Raw genomic sequence first — 20,073 nt, forward strand, 5'->3', positions numbered from 1 at the left:
TCCAGCAGAAAACTGAGATGACGGATGTGCGAGAACTACCTCCGAACAAGCAATGAACTTGCGGCACCGACATATTATAATTGTTTTTCCAGCAGCTTGCAAGTAACAAGTGTCAATGACACATGTAGGTTTGTCCAAACAGCTACTGGATTGGGAGACGTCACTCCTCTCGGTCTTCATATTTTTCGTAGGGGATAGGCCAAAAGCTCTACCACAGCGGTGATAGCTGGTTCAAAGAAGTGTTTGCTGTGCCCCAAATCAAGTAAGTATACGAGTATGTGCTACCAACTAAGAACTGGATGTTCACTCCAGAAATATTACAGTCCGTGCTGGACATTATTTATCAGAGACGCTCTTAGTTGATTTGTTTAAAATTTGCTCTAATGTGGGCTCGGCACACGGGAACAATTTTCAACGAAATCGTAAAGCAATGTGTGAAAACTTCCAGCGCTATCGTAATCCTGTGGTAGAGATTGAAATGTTACGGTAAATTGCGTGATTTGCAAGAGGGGTATTAATATCTCTTAAAAGTTCGGAATATTACATTTGTTGACAAGTGAATTATCACTAGTTTACATCGTCTATCGCTGGTAATGTATTCTCCCAAGTCCCAGAGCGAATTTGGAATCAGTATGTATTGTGGGACTTTCAGAAATACCTTTTCTGATTACATATGTTAAACGAGTAAACAGTGTTTTAGTAGAATTGGTGGATCGGGCCTAGCAAATGTGCAATATATTGGACAATAAGGCTCAAGTCGGTCTTTTTGAGAAAGTTTGAACTGAGTAAAGAAGGGCGGTGCCATAAAAATTTGAATTTCTTATGGTGTGCGGAGATATGCTAACAAATTGATACAAAAATACGAAAGTGCCAGTTTCTGTTCTATTGTAAATGTTCCCTGTCTTCCACCCGTGTATATTTTGACCCATGGTTGGCGAATTCGAAAGCGTACCCCGTTTCACGAGATCTGGTACCGAAGTGCTCATCATTCGTGCGGCACCCCTGGAGCCGGCATCGTGCAGCATTAACCGCACCGGTCATCATTGTAAAGTGGCAATTGTTAGTGCCTTTCGTTTCGCTGTCATGAAGCCGTGCACATTTCGCTCGTGCTCTTATCACAGACACGAGGCCTGCTTTCTAAAGAGAATGAATGCACCGCTTAGTGCAACAAGTCAGTAAAACAGACAACTTAGTATCTCCTCATTACGATGTCAACCGAGTGAGTTTATGCAACGTGATCGCGTCGAGTATCAGCGTCCAATTCATTGAACATGCGGAATTAAGCATTGTTCAAGTTTATGTCAGCCTGTGGACATCCAACAGCTTCAGCTCAGCGGGGTTTCTTTCTTACAGAAAGTTCGATTGCTTTGTTGCTTTGTCAAGTAGCGCTACGTCCGATGCACTAACACAAGTATGTTTATCGCGATGTATTGCGGCATGCTTCCATAATTTTTCGGTGAAATTGTTGGTTGCGCCTTGCAAAGACAGTTTTATGCAGTTCTGGCTGGCAAGCACACCTAGAGCAGTGCGCAGCGAGGTTTCTGCATACCTGAGGCGTAGCCTTTAGTTCCAACACCGTCCAGTCTGTCCGATGTATGTCTGCTCACAAGAGAAGGGAAAGTTGCAGACCACGTTTTCTTCTATATACTCTACATATTTGCACCTGCATTTGACGCCGAACGTTCGCCTTCATAGATCTTTGCATCTTTTCTTCACTTAGGCAAGCATTCCCTTGATGCGGACCGTTAGCACAAACTTGATTTTTGGTGGCAATCTTGTTGATGTTGCACGAGGTGATATGAAAACATAACACCACAACAAGCGCAACTTGCATGTTTGCTTCACAGCTCTGTCTTGTTGCAAAATGGTGAAAGGGTACCTTTGCGACATGTCGAGTGTACGACGTTTATCCGCCGTGGACACCCACTAGATACGAATTTCTATATATAAGTGCGAGGCTGCGGCTTGCGAAGCGCTTCCTCATTGAATAAATGAAGAAAATGTATTATTTTGACTGAAATAAGAATTTCCATTAGTATGGCACGCATATACTGCATTGGAGCATACACACTTTACCTTCTGCTGCAATTATCGTAAAAGAACAGTTGGGAGGGAGGACGCAGCGAACTGCTGTCGTGCGACAGCGATGACTGAAGCTTCTTTAGCGAGCGATGTAAATTTGCGGGTGAGGTGCGGTGCGTAATTTAAGCGCAAATGAACCGCCATGCCAAAATATTGTTACACACGATGTGTTTAACGCAGAACCAGATGAATCTGGTTGATAGGCGCGGTTGTTGAAGAGCGGTCTCGCGGCAGCTTGGCCAACGTCGTTCTCTTCTTTCTTCTTGTTGTCTCCGCGGCAGGCGTGGTTCATGACAGCTTGTGACATTTCCCCGCTGGCAGACGAAGCCCGCCGGGCGAGTCAGTCATCTCGTGGGTTGTAACGCCTCAGACGCGCGACGTGCGTCACTTCAGCCTTGGCCGAGCGTCGTCCACTGCTCGTGACACGCGCAATGCGGTAGTTTACTTCGCTGAGGCGCTCCAGAATAACGTAAGGGCCGACGTAGTGAGCGAGAAACTTCTGGCACAAGCCACGCTTCCGCAACGGCGTCCAGAGCCACACAAGGTCCCCAGGATCGAAGGAAACGTGGCGGTGACGCCCGTCATAGCGGATCTTGGACCGGTCCTGCGATGCTAGGGTGCGTAGCCTAGCGAGGCGTCGCGCTTCTTCTGCTCGACATAGGATCTGATCAATTGATTCGTTGTCATGAGCGAAGTAGGGAAATATGGTGTCGAGGGTGTAGCGCGGCGGACGAGCATACAGAAGGAAAAATGGTGAGTAACCAGTGGTCTCGTGTCTCGCGGTATTGAAGGCATAGGTAATGAAAGGCAAGATACTGTCCCAATTCTTGTGTGCTGAATCGACGTACATGGATAGCATGTTGGCAAGCGTTCTGTTTGTGCGCTCGACCAGACCATTAGTTTGTGGATGGTAGGGCGTAGAATGGCGGAAGCTACATGAACACAGACGAAGGGTTTCTTCAACCACGTCCGCGGTAAACTGTCGCCCACGATCGCTGATTACTATGCGAGGAGGTCCATGTCGGAGTATAACGTTAGCCAGCAAGAAGATAGAAACTTCTGTAGCTGTGGCCGATGGCAATGCGGCGGTCTCACAATAGCGGGTCAGGTGATCTACGCAAACGATAACCCAACGATTACCCTTGGAGGATCGCGGGAAAGGGCCCAGAAGATCTATACCAACTTGCTCAAAGGGGACGCTAGAAGGGGGAACTGGTTGAAGCAGGCCATGTGGCGCTTGTGGCGGACGCTTGTAGCGCTGGCATTGAGAGCAGCTGGCGACGTACCGTTCGATATCTTTCCGCATCTTAGGCCAGTAAAAACGTTCTTGAGCCCGGTAGAGTGTACGTGTGGAACCAAGATGACCGGAAGTTGGGTCATCGTGCATGGCGTGTAATACTTGGTGGCGAAGGTTCTTGGGGACAACTAAAAGGTAGCGTGCACCGGTGGTCGAGTAGCTCTTCTTATACAGCGCGCCACCATCACGTAGGCGAAAGCGACTGCCTGCAGGTGACTCCTGTGCTGCCGCGAAGAGCGGTTGTAAGCTCTCGTCCTTGTGCTGCTCGGATATGACGGTACGCATATCCGGAAATTCCGGGGACACAAAAGCGATGTATTCATCAAAATTGTCCGCATCACATTCAGTTGTTTGAAGTGGCATCCGAGAGAGACAATGAGCGTCAGCATGTCGCCGGCCACTTTTGTAGCAAATAACGAAATCGTATTCCTGTAGACGGAGGGCCCAGCGCGCTAGTCGTCCTGAGGGATCCCGCAGATTCACAAGCCAGCATAGCGAATGATGATCTGTTATCACAGTGAAGGGGTGCCCATAGAGATACGAACGAAACCGTTGCACGGCGAAGATGGCCGCCAGACACTCTTGTTCGGTGACTGTGTAGTTGCGCTCGGAGCGGCTCAAGGACCGGCTAGCGTAAGAGATCACGTGCTCACTGTCGTCAACACGCTGAACTAGCACAGCACCGATGCCTACGCCACTGGCATCGGTGTGAATTTCAGTTGGTGATGAAGGATCAAAGTGCCGAAGAATTGGTTGGGATGTCAACAGGAACTTGAGCTGGCGAAACGATGAGTCGCAATCTGCAGTCCACTCAAAGGGAACGCCTTTTTGGAGAAGGCGTGTAAGGGGATGAGCCATGTCAGCAAACCGGGGAATGAATCGGCGAAAATAGGAGCACAAGCCCAAGAAACTTCTTAACTGCTTGACAGAGTTGGGTACTCTAAATGCTTCTACGGCCGCAGTCTTTTGTGGATCTGGTCGGATGCCTTCTTTAGCGACGAGATGGCCTAGCACAAGAGTTTGTCGTTCCCCAAAACGGCATTTTTTTTAATTGAGCACGAGGCCCGCTTTCTCCAAGCAGTTCAAGACCAAATCCAAACGTTTGTTGTGCTCACTAAACGTTCGCCCGAAGATCACAACGTCGTCTAAGTAGCACATGCAAACTTCCCATTTTAAGCCGCGTAATATCGTGTCCATGAACCTTTCGAACGTTGCAGGTGCGTTACACAACCCGAAAGGCATCACGTTAAACTCGAATAGTCCGTCGGGTGTTACAAATGCTGTCTTTTCTCTGTCGTCCTTGTGTATAGGAATTTGCCAGTAACCTGACCGTAAATCGATTGAGGAAAAGTAAGATGCCGCAAAGAGACAGTCGATGGCGTAGTCAATTCGTGGGAGCGGATATACATCTTTCTTAGTGACGGCGTTTAGGCGACGGTAATCAACACAGAACCGCCACGTACCGTCTTTCTTCTTCACCAATATCACGGGTGCTGCCCAAGGACTAGATGATTCTCGAATGACGCCTTTGCATAGCATTTCTTGGACCTGATCACTGATTATCTTGCGTTCTGACGGAGATACACGATAGGGTTTTTGTCGGATTGGCTGGGCGGCTCCTGTGTTGATGCGGTGACGAGTTCTGGACGCAGGAATTGATGGCGGGCCCTCGTGCTGCGCAAAGTCGAATACCGAGGTATGTTTCGTAAGCAGGGCCATCAAAACTCGACGCTCGTGATCGCTGAGTGACTTGTCAATCATGGAAAGTATCTTCGAGCTCCCGGGGCTCGAGACACTGGTTGCTCCTCCATCGGGGAGCTCTGTAAGTACTGCCACCGATACGGGCGAGTCTTCCTGAAACGTGGCAATCTTTAGGCCTTGAGGTAGCACTGCCGCTTCAGTGGAACAGTTTAGCGCCCACAGCCCCGCGCATCCATTGGTCACTGAGACTACGCAGTGCGGAACTAACACGTTTTTCTTGAGGCAGTTCCGATGTACAGGTTCCACTGCAGCGTCGAACGAGATAGGAGCCGGAGATGAACAGGCGACGGCAACACGCATCGCGGATAAAGCGGGCACAACTGTATCCTCAGACACGCACAGCACACTCTCCGGGCAAGCTTCACCTTCAAAGAGCACAGGTGAAACACTGGTGTCGACACTGAGTTCTCCCATCCGGCAGTCAACATTCGCACCACACAATTGCAAAAAGTCAATCCCCAGAATCACGTCATGCGAGGAGCGAGGAAGAACAGTAAACTCTGCATTAAAAACTTTCCCACCCAATGACACATCCACGTTACACACACCAACCGGGTATAATGATTCACCACTGACTCCACGGAAACTTGTGCACTGGTCCCAACGAAACATAACCTTGCGTCCCAGAAGGCCTTTAAACCCCACACTCATGACCGAGACAGTTGCTCCCGTGTCGACTAAAGCCATTGTAGAGACCCCATCAATCAGTACATGAACCTTATTCTTTAGCATGAAAATAGTTGGAGGCAGTTGAGTCGGCAGCACACATTTTCCAGCGACCTCACCTCCATCGGCCGCGCTGGCTAGTTTCCCGGCGGGGGCGACACGAAACGGCGCCGAGGCGATGGTGACGTGAATCGCGGCCGAGGGGATGGTGATCGGGAGGCTCGGAAGGCTGGTGGTGGCGTCAGAGTACGGTCGGAGGCAGGGGAGCGGTAGCGGTTCCGGGTTCTTTCTTCTCCAAGGTAGGTCTCCTGGGCGCTGCATCGGTCCTCTCGAAAGTGGCTTCCTGAAGTGGAGTCTCCTGGCCACTGAGTGCGCAGTGTACGACCGCTAGACCGCATAGTGGGCGCTGACGATCCGTAGTTCGATGCTCGGCGTCGGCTACAGTACCTAGCTATATGGCCAGGCATGCCGCAGCAGTAACACACTGGCGAAGGGCGAAGTTCAGAATGCGGGTTGAAGTATTCTGCCGAAGACATCGGTTGAGGGTAACGAGGCTCTTCCCCTTGAAAGTCGTAGGTAGCGGCGAGTCTTCGTGGACGAAAGTTGCGTGGGCGTGGATCAAAACGTTGAGGGGGCGAATCATTGCGTGGTGGTTCGGTCGTAATGTAATGCGGTTCGTCTCTGGAGCCGTTAAGATCCGCGACGTTCACCGAGTGGTTCCAAGTAGCCGAAGGGGGTTCCCAAAGAGTGTCTCGGAAAACGGAGGAGCTGTAACGTGGCGCCGCATAACGTGCCTGTTCGTCATGTCGCTGTAGCTCCTCGCGGACTATCTGGCGGATGGCGGACGATAGGTCTGGGAGCGGAGGACTCGTGTCAACACTTGCTACAGTTGTTACATTGGCCAGCCGTCCAAACTTTGGTGTAATTCGGCGAGTCTTCAGCGCCTCGAACGTACGGCAGTGCCGTATCAGTTCTGATACAGTGTGCAAGTTCTCTTTACCAATGAGGAAGTTGTACAAGTCTTCCGCTATTCCTTTTACCACGTGTCCCACTTTATCTTCCTCTGTCATGTGAGGGTTCACGGTTCGGCACAGCTTCAAAATTTCTTCGATATAGGTAGTGCAAGTCTCGCCGGGTACCTGAGCTCTCTGGGCTAATGTGAGTTCCGCACGTTTCCTCTTTGCGTCCGAGTCACCGAAACACTTTTTGATCTCCTCAACGAAGCGTGTCCATGTAGTTAGCATGTCCGCGTGGTTGTCATACCATACCAGCGCCGCGCCGGCCAAGAAGAAAACAACGTTCCTAAGCTGACTGGCAGCATTCCAGTTATTGTATTGGCTTACCCTTTCGTAATGGGTTAGCCACTCATCCACATCTTCCTCTGCCTTCGCCGAGAACGTGCGTGGCTCTCGGTAGTGCTGGATAGGGACTGGGCTTGCCGAGGCACTGCTGGTGAGGGTATTTTGCTCTGTAGCCATGATTGAGCGCGACGGCGAAAGTCCGGCGAGGCGACGGCTTCGGCGTAGCTCTAGTGCTGGTGGTTCCGTTGTAAGTCGTGGGAGGTACCCCGCACAGCTCCACCAAATGTTACACACGATGTGTTTAACGCAGAACCAGATGAATCTGGTTGATAGGCGCGGTTGTTGAAGAGCGGTCTCGCGGCAGCTTGGCCAACGTCGTTCTCTTCTTTCTTCTTGTTGTCTCCGCGGCAGGCGTGGTTCATGACAGCTTGTGACAATATTATCCATAAAGCTCCTTTTGCATGTTCATTCTCCTATCATGCTGAAAGAAATGTGCGATACGCGCCTTTCGCAGTGGAAAACTTGCAATATTGCGCAGACCCCACCACCGCAGCGCGGCAAACCGACGACCTCATGCTTATACCGGCACCTATATGGCACCATCTGTATTCATGTGCAATATTCAAGAAAGCTTTCTGGACCGAAGGAACGTATTGAAAGATCCGAGTGATCCCATTGATATATGTATATATATATATGTGTATATATATATGTGTATATATACATATATATATATATATATATATATATATATATGTATATATACACATATATATATATATATATATATGTATATATACACACACATATATATATATATATATATATATATATATATATATATATATATATATATATATATATATATATATATATATATATATATATATATATATATATATATATATATATGTGCCGGGTAATCTTTACTGTACATTAATAGGTTGGAATGAGACAGCGAGAAAAAGGAATATCTGTATAAAAATACGTAGTCATTATAGGCAGCTTATATTTGCTTATATGGTACTCTGCACGGAATTCGTCGGAATTAGAAGCTCTACAACGCCACTCAAACACTTGCATCCACTTCTCCTGAGGGTCGCAGAACTCCGGCCCTGCGTATATACTCTGCTAAGTTTGTGCTTACCTGCCTTGATCTTCCTCTTCTATAACTAGAGCGAGACACGTTAACATCACATCAATACACATCGCGGTGAATGGCTTTTTGTTTGCAAAGTCTCTATCAGTGTCGATATCTACACATTTAATTCTTCGCGTAAATACTGCAGCGTATCGCGCGATACTGTGTAGTGTTCCTGTGCAGAAAGTTGAGCCCGTCGGGGGGGGGGGGGGGATTCATCCCGAAAGAAGGCGAGGCGTGCAGACGCGGAGGCAATATATTGATTTGGTTTCCCGTTGAATATGGCAGTACGCTGCTCCCGTATACGCATGATTGGCGTACACACTTTGAAAGAATGGTTGGATATGAGCGCTTTCCGTCCCTTCTTCCCGTATCCCTTTAGCGGACGCTGTTCTGGTCCGACAACTATTGCTGTGCACGCCGCCTGTGTCGGCGCCACAGACCGCCATCAAGTGGTGGATCTTGGAATGTCCGGCGCCGTTCCCGCTTATGCACCAAGTGCGGCACGAATTTTTCCGTAGGTACGCTTGGGAGAAAGTTATTTAAGTGGCTCCGGTGTCCACAACGGCCGCACGCTCTAAGAAAGTTTCCGCACGCTCTAAGACTTGTTTCCGATGTGAGTGTGAATGAATTGAACCAGCCCAGGTGCCTACTAGCTTTGCTTCCCAGAAAAAAGCGTGACATTGCGCGACTATGAATGCACTGCGCCGCTTTATACATTTGATGTTGCCAAGCGCTGACTTACTCGCATAACTTAGTTACGTAAGCAACGTTGTTGACATTCTCCGTTAGCACGCAGCTCTTTGTTTCTTGTTCACACTCACTCTATCTGAACCCGAGAGAACTGGACGCTAAAGTGGACCACAACTCTGCCATTTATGCGATTCCGTGTGCACCCTTGTGCATAAACTTAACGCTTCAGTTGTGGAGAAGTGCTGTAAAGTTGGTGCCGCATTCAGAAGACTAAATACCGCTGTTTTATGTGTGCTGTTTTATATTTCTCTTTGTCCTGTGTAGTGCGCTATTTTATGCTTGACGATGGTTACGTCTTCAGAGATGCCAGCAATGACGGCTCGGCTAAATACCTGCAAAGTAGGCCATTATAGTAAAATGAGGCTTGAATATATTTTGGTCGCATGACATATATAAGCATCTTTAAATAAAACAGGCCTGTACAGCAATGTACCAAAGTTGTCTATACTGACAACTCTGAGAACTTAAACATTGCTCAAATAAAATTAAAGATTAGCAAGAAACCACCCCATTTTTTTCTGCCTATTTTCTATTATCGCAAATATGCAGCCTAATTTGTATATTTTTCGTTATTCTATTTATAAAGAGTGATCATTTCCGCATGAGTGATGTGGGAGATCCTTCGGTCTACCGGGGCGCAGTCGTTGCTGTGCCTAAGGCTCCGGACTTATTCGCCATTGCGAGGAAAACCGCTCCCAAATGCCTGCCCCTCGACCGCGCGCCGTTTTCCCCGGGCGCCGCGGCCGCGGCCCGCGGCGTCATGCTACGCGGCCCTGCGATAGGGTCGTGGGGGCGTGATGTAGGGAAGAAGCCCCGACTGGGGACGATCGCCGTGCGCGGGCGAGTCGTGCTGCGGTAGGGACGAGCGGCGGTCACGAGAGGCAAGCTGCAAGGTACGTGAGCGACCAGCTATTTGTGTCCCCAACGCCCCCGGCCTGGGGAAGTTCACGTGCTTTGTGAGCTTGCGTAAGTGTGGCTCGCTGAGTGGCTCTGCGTTCCGCCCTTGCGGTAGTCGCAGGTGCTCAGTGCGTCACATTTTGCGTGTCCGAACCTTCGCAGACCATTGTCGGTGACGGGAAGCGCTAGGTAGCGTTTGCGAACGCATTTCGGCCCGCGTGCGCAAGCCATTGTTCGACGCGGCGTGTAACCCTATGTAACCCGCCTTCCCTCGCCATCGGGAACCGCGGGCGCCGAGTGTACTCCGTGTGTTTGGGTGCAGTCTGGTACGTGTTGGCCATTTGTGATCAATAAACGCCTTAACTGTCCTGGACGCCTTGTGTTCCTGGGAGAGCGCCCATGCGTACGGCCAGAGCCGGCGAGGCCTTTCGGCTCGGTGCTCAAACCTGCGGTGGGTCTATCGCCGTGCGCCGTCGTGCTGTGTCGTGAGGCTCCACTTCTCAGGGGGGGGGGGGGGGGGGGGCACTTGGCGACGCCGTGCGCAGAGACGTACGGTGAGCCCACAGTATGTGACTCCTTAAATATACGAGTTACTTCGAGATATCTTCACATGTCGCACAGCCATTTCGTATGACGCACTAAGCTAATTTTTCGATTAACCGATTCACCTGGTTGAAAAAATTACCTGCGACTGAGCGAGTAATTAAATAATTGATACTTATTCGACCACACACTCAACACCTGAAAACGAATAATTTCATCGAATATTCTCTAATGGGATAAAAGCAATCCCATGTAAGTGGTTAGTGTCAAAGTCTCATTGTGGTAAACGCGACGGAAGGAGCGTTTGGGTTAGGAAAAGTCTTTATTGAGCGTGAGCATAATAAAAATGCATACATCAAGAAAGCACCCGTTACAAACGCAATAGACAAAAAACCTAACACACGACAAACTACCCACAAAGAGAGTTAATTGAGAATGCTATCCAAAGTCCCTACACACGAGGTTCTATGAATCTCAATAATATTTACATAATGTCCACCGACGTAGCCGCGTCACCTAGCTGTCGCTGCTTCCGACGACACGTCCTTGGGCCCGCCGATGCGTCGCGGACTTGATGTGGCTGCGTCCGAAGATCGGTCCACGGTTCACCGGGTCAGTGAGTCTGGGCAGCGTGGTCATCGAGGCGCCTGGATAGCTCGGTTTAATCCTCTTAGCCTGCGGGTCGTACCCGCAGATAGTCCGTGAGACGGCTCCGTCAGCCTGTAGATGTGAGGTCTCCGGTGGAGCGCCCTCTCAGCTAGCGACTCGCGACCGCGGCAGCTGAAGAGCAGCCGTGAGGCTCTGGTGGGAGCGGAGCGCAGGGGGAGGGCACGGTTCTATTCCGTGCGGCCACGCGTGCCCGCCCGAGCCCCTCTACCTTGATGGCCACCTGCGACGTGAACAAAGTCCGCTGCGGGCTTTGTTTCGGTGGATTTGTTCGCATTGATGCGAGACGCAGCACGAAGGCTCATTCGCTCGCTGCTGCTGCCGCGCTTCCACATTCCAGCATTTTGATAGCGAGTTTCCGCAGCCATTGAGTGAGATGTGTTCTTGTTTGCTTGCGCGCGCGTCAGCATGCTTGTTACCTTAGTTATTACGCCTATGCTAACAAGATTATCCAGCGGATAATACTACTATCCTTACTTCGTATAGCTGTCCGTCACTTTGCTATCGCCATCGATGCTTCTCCTTTCGGGCACAACTGCGACTCTTTATTGTGATGGCAAATATATGGACACCCCAGGCACATTTTCACTGTCGGCGTCTCCGTGGGGTTCTGTATAACGTTCAAGGGCGATAATATCGTCGCCGCGCGCCGTATGTTGCATGTGTTAGTGAAAGCGCGCGACGGCGAGCCGGCGACCGCAGTTCAGTCTGATGCGCGCGAAGGAAGAAAGCGGAAAGCAAATGCGCCGTCTACCGGTGCGCTAAAGGCCGGGGGGAGGGATTGGAGAGAGGGAGGAGGGCGGTGTTCAGCAGCAGCAACTGCGCATTTTGCGACCACGCGCAGAGGGAACTGGCGATCGCAGCTCAATCTCACGCGTCATATATGGACAAGAACGGCACCGAGAGCGGCGCTGCTGCGCCGGCGTTGAGAGCGCTGCATGCGAAGCAAAATTCTTTTAGCGGGTGGTACCCCTCTCCCATCTCTCGCTCGCACCGCCTTGATTGCCTCCTGCACTGCACGTGTTTGGGCACGTTTCGTGCCGCGCGCGGTGTGTGCCTACGGGTGTGCGCGTGGACATTTCATTCGAAGGGCGATGTACAGTCTGTTTCTCATTTAGGGGGAAACTTGGAGCGCATTGCATCGCGATGCGGCGAGCGCTTGAGTCAGGCGGCGGCAGCAGCTCGCGCAGGTGCTCGAGGGGCGGGATCTTGAACGGCGTCGTCTGCTACGGCGGCGCGCGCTGGCCGCACTGTCGGGAAACCGTCTACTTTCAGTTGCAGGGCGCCCATCTCATCGTTACTGCGTGAAATGAGCCGGTATTCTTTACTAAGCGTTGTGCGACGCCCACTGATACGCCTCGAAGGTAAGTTCATCGCTGCAATGCAGTCATAGACGACGTACTGATTCCATACATTCTTGACGGCCCGTTTCTGGAAGGCGACTATATATTCTAACGCGATAGGTCGCCGATCCACACTGCTCGCGTTGTGCAAGAACTGCTGGAAGAGTGCGCAGTCACTCTCTTGGAGTGGTCGCCTCAATCCCCGGGCGCCAACATCATTTAAAATGTCTGGGGCTCGTTGAAAGTATCGCTGCCGCACCATCCCCTCAATCAGTCGCCCGAAGATAGGCTTCGATCCACCATCGTCAGCGACTGAGACGTGCTGCGAATGAACACATCCCTGATCAAGTCATTCTACACTTCACTGCCTTCAGGATGAGCGCTGTCATCGCTGCCGCTGGGGACATGACGAGATACTAACCTAAGTTCCGAGCGTGTCCTAACCGAAGTTCCGTGATGTGTCCAATTCCCCGCCGGCGGGCAGGGTCTGTCTGGTGTAGTGATTGATTGTCGAGAAAAATCCCTTCCAGCTCATTGTCTTAACCTAAAACATTCCTTTAATCGTACCCGTTTGTTTCATCGTGTTCGACCCCCCTAGTAATAATTGTTGAGTGCTTTGTTTTCCTTTCGAGTCAAAGAAAGACTGAGCGCGTTGCGCGCACATCTTGGTGTGTCTTGTCGCTGCTTATTACGGTAGCACACACAGTGAAGAATTATACGTGCACGCGCTCAGTACCCCACCCTTTCGAAAGAACAAACGAAGCATGCTGTTAAAAGAAGTTTGTGGAACTCCATTATAGCCAATGAAGGCTCAGAGTTTGGCAACGCACAACGTTTAGTAAAGAATATCAGCTCAGTTCCCGCAGTACCGATGAAATCGGTGCACTGCCCCTGACAGTAGCACGCTTCCCGACAATACGGCCAGCGCGCGCCGCCGTAGCACACGACGCAGATCACTACACCGCCCCTCGAGCGTCTGCGCCTGCTCGAGCTGCTGCCGCCGCACGACTCCATTGCTTGCCGCATCGCAATGCAATACGTTCCGAGTTTTCCCCTAAGTGTGAAACAGACTGTACACGCTTCTATTTGCCTTTAAGAACATCGGTACGCTTGACGATTATTTTTATGGCTGCAATGCGGCGAAAGGTCAGCGTCTGCTTAACCATTGTTGTGACGGAGACGTCTCAACGCTGCCGCCACTGTTGCGAAGGAGGATCCAAGGCGACGGTGATTAAACGAAACATTTATATGCAGTATGTACAAGGGCGTTACATGAACGGCCCAGAGGCCGGGGCATAATGGACTCGCACTAAAGCGTGCGGTGAGAAACGGGAGCACGCCTCTGCTTGCTGTCGTCGTCGTCGTCCCGTGGTTCGGGCTTTTATAACCACAGGAGTCGATGCAGTTGCCATCGGCTCGAACCTCCAATCAGGACCCACCACGGGTTGCTGTGCGAATTTCGACGAATGGACGAGAGGCACCTGCATCAGGCGATCCCGGTGAAGTGGTTCAACGGCGCCGCTCCGGCGGCGCCACCGGATGTAAACCGAACACGACCCGCCGTCGGGCCGGGCGAATTCGTTCGGCGCCCGGCTTCAGCCGCATGCCGGCAAAGCGAACCTTTGTTGGGAGCTCTAGCACAACAGCACCCCCGCCGCCAGACCATGCGCCAGGAAGACGAGCTGCTCCCTCGTGGCTCGGATGCCGGGCGCGCTTGTTGGTCAGGCCCATCCAGGTTCCCCTCCGTGCTCCGGGGAATAGGTGGCTCCACGCTCCTTCCCGTGAACAGGCCCCACTCGCCAGGCCAGGGTCACTCGTTCTCCGGCTTGTCGCCCAAGTGTCTCGACCAGATTTATTTGGCAGCTCCGACAGGCTTTCTTCTCGGCACCGGTAAGGGTTAGTTCTGCACCATCAGGGAACCAACCGACAACAGGCAACCCCCAACACGAGCAAGTGCCGTTTTGTCACCCGTCAGAATACCAGACTCAAACGTATCGAAATGGTTCTAGCTTTGTCTCTGTCCCAATTTATTTCCCTCTTCGACAAGAGATACATGTGGTATACAGAACTCTCAAGCGCGGCACAAACAATGTGTCACTACATGACCCGTAATGATTACGATACAAAACAAAATTTTGGTTTTCTTGAGATCACTTGGTCAGAAAACACTAAGCTGAGGCTGAAAATGAGGTGTCTAAATTTTGCCCTCAGCTAATAACAACACCATTAGCGTTTCGTGAAGTAACGAAATGCAAGCTACGAGGAGTTCGAAGGCAGCACTGTTTAGAACGCACGGCTCAATGCGTCTGCGTTCGCGTTCAACTTTCCTTTCTTATAGCGAACGACAAGATTGTGCTGCTGGAGCGTCATACTCCATCTTAACAACCGGCCGCTTTTAGACGACATATTATTTAACCAAGTCAGTGGGCAGTGGTCGGTCTCCACCACAAACTTGGAACCGGCAACGTAGCAGGCCAATTTCTGCACGGCCCACACGACGCAGGCGCATTCCTTTTCAGAGGTGCTGTAAGCCTCTTCTCTGCAAGTTAGTTTACGGCTCAAGTACAAAACTGGCCGTTCATGGCCGTTATCATCCTCTTGGCATAGCACCGCTCCCATACCACGGTCGCTCGCATCGCACTGGATCAAAAAACCTTTTGAAAAGTCTGGCGCCAGTAGAACTGGTTTCTCGCTCAAGGCTTGTTTCAGCATTTGAAATGCGTTCTCTTTTGCCGTGTCCCATTGCACCTTCACTGGCTCAGACTTTCTAAGTGCGTCAGTTAGAGGACAAGCAAGCGCAGAGTAATCTTTCACGTAATGCTGGTAATATCCAGCCAAGCCTAAGAAGGCCCTTATCTCGGACTTGGTGGTTGGTCGGGGGTAGTTCACGACCGCGGCTACTTTGATTTCAGACGGTCTTCTTCGGCCGCGCCCCACCACATGCCCCAGATGAGTCACTTCGGCGCAACCAAGGTGACACTTCACAGGTTTTACCGTAAGACCTGCTTCTTTCAGCCTGCTCAGCACGACTCGTAAGTGCGCCAGATGTTCTACCCAGGTGTTTGAAAAGATGGCGACATCGTCGAGGTAAGGGAGTGCGTACTCAGACAGGCCACGAAGCACTTGATCCATTAGACTGGTGAAACAATACGGCGCGTTTTTGAGTCCAAAACTCAACATGACGGGGCGGAACGTTCCGCTCGGGGAAACGAACGCAGCGTAGCGACTGGCCCGCTCTGTGAGGGGGACTTGCCAATAGCCTCGCACAAGGTCTAGTGTGGATATGTAATTCGACTTCGATACCGTCTCCACCCTTTCTTCGAGGTTCGGCATCGGATAGGTCTGATCTCGGGTTATCGCATTGAGGCGTCGATAATCGATGCACGGCCTCGGATCCTTTCCCGGTACTTGGACTAGTATTAGAGGGGAGGTGTAGTCGCTCTCACTCGGCACAATGACTCCTAGGTCACACATGCGCTGAATCTCATCCGCTATAATCCGTTTCTGTACAGGAGAACAACGATACGGCTTACTACGTATCGGCTCTTCGCACGTTAGTTCAATGTCGTGCTCAATTAGCGTCGTCTTTCCGGGCCGATCGGAAAAGACCTCTTCAAACTCAGAAACAATTATTTTCAAGTCCTCCTTTTGGGCTTCGCTTAGGCGAGGTTCTAACTTTACTTGTTCCAGCAGGACATTCGGACCACCTTCTTTAATGTCCGCAGTGGTCAGGATTTCCGTACCTTCCTCGTCCTGAACACTCAAAACTACGTTTACCACTGCGTGACGCTGTATGTATGGTTGGTGTGGTAGATTTTGTTCGGTCGTTTGCCTAGTTTCACTTCGTAGTTTGTATCGGAAAGCTTCGATACAACCTTCGCTGGCCCTTCCCAATGAACCTCGAGTTTATTTTTCTTAGAAGGCCGCAGTAACATCACTTGGCTACCTGCTTCAAAAGTACGCTTCCTTGCTGACCGGTCGTAGTACACCTTTGACAATGCCTGTGCAGCCTTAAGGTGGCTCTCGACAAGGTCTTTAGTTCTTCCGAGCCTCTGAAGCAAGTTAAGAACGTACGCAACTACATTTGGGTCCTCCTCGTAGCCTTCCCACGCCTCTCGTAGCATGCGCAGCGGGGTTCTTAAACTTCGACCGTATACAAGCTCCGCTGGGCTGAAGCCCGTACTCTCGTGGGGAGCAGATCTCAAAGCGAACATTGCGGCTGGAACGCATGCTTCCCAATCACGTTTCCGCTCAAAGCAAAGAGCTCTCAATATTCGTTTCAACACTGAATGCATTCGCTCTACTGGATTGGATTGCGGGTGATTGATCGAACTGTGGAACACTTTGATTCCGCACCTTTCCAGGAAAGTAGAGGCTAGGCAGCTAGTGAAGACGCTACCATTATCACATTGAATTTCCGAAGGAAATCCGACTCGAGCGAATATAGAAAGGAGCGCGTCAACGACCTGAGGAGAATTGAGCTCTCTGAGTGGCACCGCTTCCGGAAACTTCGTTGCGACACACAGGGCAGTTAAAATGTATCGACATCCGTTCTCGGACTCGGGCAGTGGCCCTACTATGTCGATTACCAGCCGACGGAAAGGCTCAGTTATGACTGGTACCAACTTCATTGGTGCCTTCCATTTGTCAGTACTCTTGCCGACCCTTTGACATGTATCGCAAGAGCGCACAAACTCTTCAATGTCCTTCCAACAACGAGGCCAGTAGTACTCTTGGGCAAGTCGAGCTTTCGTTTTCTTCAAGCCGAGATGCCCTGCCCACGCGTTCTCGTGCGCGAGGTCCAGTAGTTGTCGGCGATACTTTAGAGGGATTAAAAGCTGCTCATATTTACGACCCTGTACATGCGTATAACTGCGGTACCACAAGCCAGATTTCTCATGGAATGAAACATTCTTTCTCGCTGCTCCCAGTTTCACATTATCAAGCAAGTCCTTTATCAAGATATCCCCCCGCTGTTCTCGAATGAACGTCGCTCGGTCAACGTTCAGTAGCTCATTCCAGCTGTCAGAGACTGGGGTCAACGTCGAGCTCACCTCGCCCAACGGCGCTGGTTCGGTTTCTCCGCCGGTGGGGACGATGCAACCCTCTTCCGCAGCAGACGGCCCGACTGCACTATTGCGGGAGTTCTCCAGCCCGGTCGACTGACTGCTCGGGTTACGCTGCTCGGCCGCTGTTTTTGTCTCACTCTCTGGGGCAGCATCAAGTTTCTGCGTAAGCTTCCGCGCTTGCGATCGCGTGAGGGCCATGCACGCCAAGCTGGCAAAGAACGATTTTCCCTGTTCTTTTAGGAGCTGCTCCGAGCTGTTAGAGAAAAGATAAGGAAAATGCTCTGGGAGGGCTGCCGACACGGCCGCTTCGGTATTAAGCTTACCAAAAGTGCCTTCAATGATCACCGTAGCGATCGGTAAGCAAGCACACTGCTCCTCAGCAACCTGCTTTATCCACGCGCATTCTCCTGTGAAGTCGTTTGGAGAAACTAGTGAAGAGTGGACCACGTCCATAGTGGCCGCTGAGTCCCGGAGTGCTCGGCATTTTTTTCCGTTAACGCTTATCTCCTGCATATAGGGTTCCAACAACCGCATGTTCTTTTCTGTTTCTCGAATCGTTGCAAAAGCAACCTTCTGTTTACAGTTTGCCGCGATGTGCCCTTCCCTTTTGCAGTTGTAGCAGATTAGCGGCTTCCGCGTCTCAAATGCACGTGCGGCATCCGCTCGCTGCTTGGCATCATCGTTTGATTTTTGCGATTCATATAACTCTTTCCTCACAGTCTCTTTAGGAGGAGATGAGTCCTTTCGAAAACTGCGGTACGCGAACGGTTTCCTTTCATCGGGCTTTGTAAAAGCGTCCTTCCTCTCCGCTTTTTCCACTCGCACGGCCCTATTATGCAAGCTTCGGCGGATATAGTACTCCTCAGCTAGCTCTGCTGCCTTGTTCAGCTTTACTTCTTGAAGCCTATCCTGCAGCCAGAGCCTGACGTCATCTTCGATGCAGCGGTAGAATTGCTCCAATGCTACGCACTGTTGGGAATCGCACCGCTGGCACGAGTTGTTGCAAACTCAGCGCTGACACCCGTTGTTGCAATCGGGTCGCAAGCCCCAAGGGTAGCGTTGGCCTGGCGGCCTGGGGCACTGGAAGCATCCGAAGGTCCCGGCAAAGCATGAGTCGACTGGTAACAGAACAACTGGTTTATTCTAACATCGCAAAAGAGCGGCCGGTCAGGTCGACCGAAGTGGAGAGATGGGAGAGCACGTAACTCAGCAGAAGAAATCGGAGCCTCTCTCGGCGTCCGGGAGCAGCTGCTCTTATACTCTCGGCGTCGCGGGCAAGAAGGAAGGTCACGGGTTGAGACCACGTGACGGCGAGGCACGGACGAGCTGAGATACATGTTGAGACGAGTGTAGTGACTCAACCGCCAAGCAGGCGCCGTTAGACCTCCTCGCTTCACACTTGGGGAGCTCCTCTCCCCGGCTGCCGCGCTTTGACAAGCGTGGGCACACACACACACACGCACACACGAAGACACGTGGCACTGAAACACGCCTGGACGCGCTTGGCGGGGAGACTGCGGGAGCTCCGAACGGGCCAAAATGTCCGCCGCTTTGAACGAAGCTCCGGCGTCCGTTGCATCCGCGCCGGCTATACCGCGCGTTGTAGGCGAAACGTAACAGACCGCCCCGCCGGGGGAAGGAGATCCCGATGGTCAGGGGACTGCATCCGCTGTCCGGAGGGATGTCGCTTGATGATGCTCATAACCGAAGTCGGTCGTCCTTCGGCGTTTCTTGAGCGCAGCGCACATAGAAGGCCTCGTTCTCTCGTTCAGGTTCACACAGGACACTGCAAAGTGACTTCGGGAGAGTTGACATTTTTGTTCTCGTTTCCGGCAAGCGTTAGAACTACGCCGAAAGTCAACCGCTCAGTCAGCAAGCACGGCACAACCCTCACTAAGCCCTGCCAGGCTCTTTCCCCTTTTATACTACTGCCTAGTTCCTTACAGTAGTTTAGCAGCACTCAGAACGCGTCCACAAATCGGAAAATTGCACTAGAAAGCACATCATCACTTTGAAACACTACACAAAAGCAATATGTTAAAAATCCTGCCTCAGGAAGAAAAACATCAGTAACAAACAATTTTGAGGCTGATTCCCACGTTAGGGGCTTCGACTTAAGCCATCGGCGTTACCGTTGAGACTCCCCTTTTTGTAACGCACCTCAAAGGAATATTGTTGCGAAGCGAGGCTCCAGCGCAGGAGGCGGCCATTTGTGGAAGAGATAGTCTGCAGCCATTGGAGAGGGCAGTGATCCGTCTCGAAGCATGCGAAGCGGAGAACGCAGCGAGCGACCGTACACTAGCTCAGCTGGCGAAAACCCCGTGGCCGCATGCGGCGCGGTACGTAATGCAAACATCACCCCAGGCAGACACAGCTCCCAGTCAGTTTGATGTTCAAAACACAATGCTCTCAACACGCGCTTCATGACGGAGTGGAGCTTCTCAACGGAATTCGACTGGGGGTGGTGGACTGAGCTGTGTAACAGCTTTACCCCGCACCTTTCGAGAAAGGCTGTCGTCAAAGCGCTCGTAAACACCGTGCCCTGATCTGACTG

At 51.3% G+C, this 20,073-nt stretch overlaps 1 long non-coding RNA gene across 1 annotated transcript in view; it reads left to right on the forward strand.

Moving 5' to 3' along the window:
- Positions 1-200: 200 nt before the first annotated feature.
- LOC140216424 (uncharacterized) overlaps positions 201-20,073 on the forward strand; it is a 68,684-nt gene continuing 48,811 nt past the window's right edge. The window contains exon 1 of the long non-coding RNA XR_011893088.1: positions 201-262. This is a non-coding gene — a long non-coding RNA (uncharacterized lncRNA). The remainder of the gene's footprint in view (positions 263-20,073) is intronic.

This window comes from Dermacentor andersoni, chromosome 3 (genome assembly GCF_023375885.2).
Source record: "Dermacentor andersoni chromosome 3, qqDerAnde1_hic_scaffold, whole genome shotgun sequence".
NCBI lineage: Eukaryota > Metazoa > Arthropoda > Arachnida > Ixodida > Ixodidae > Dermacentor > Dermacentor andersoni.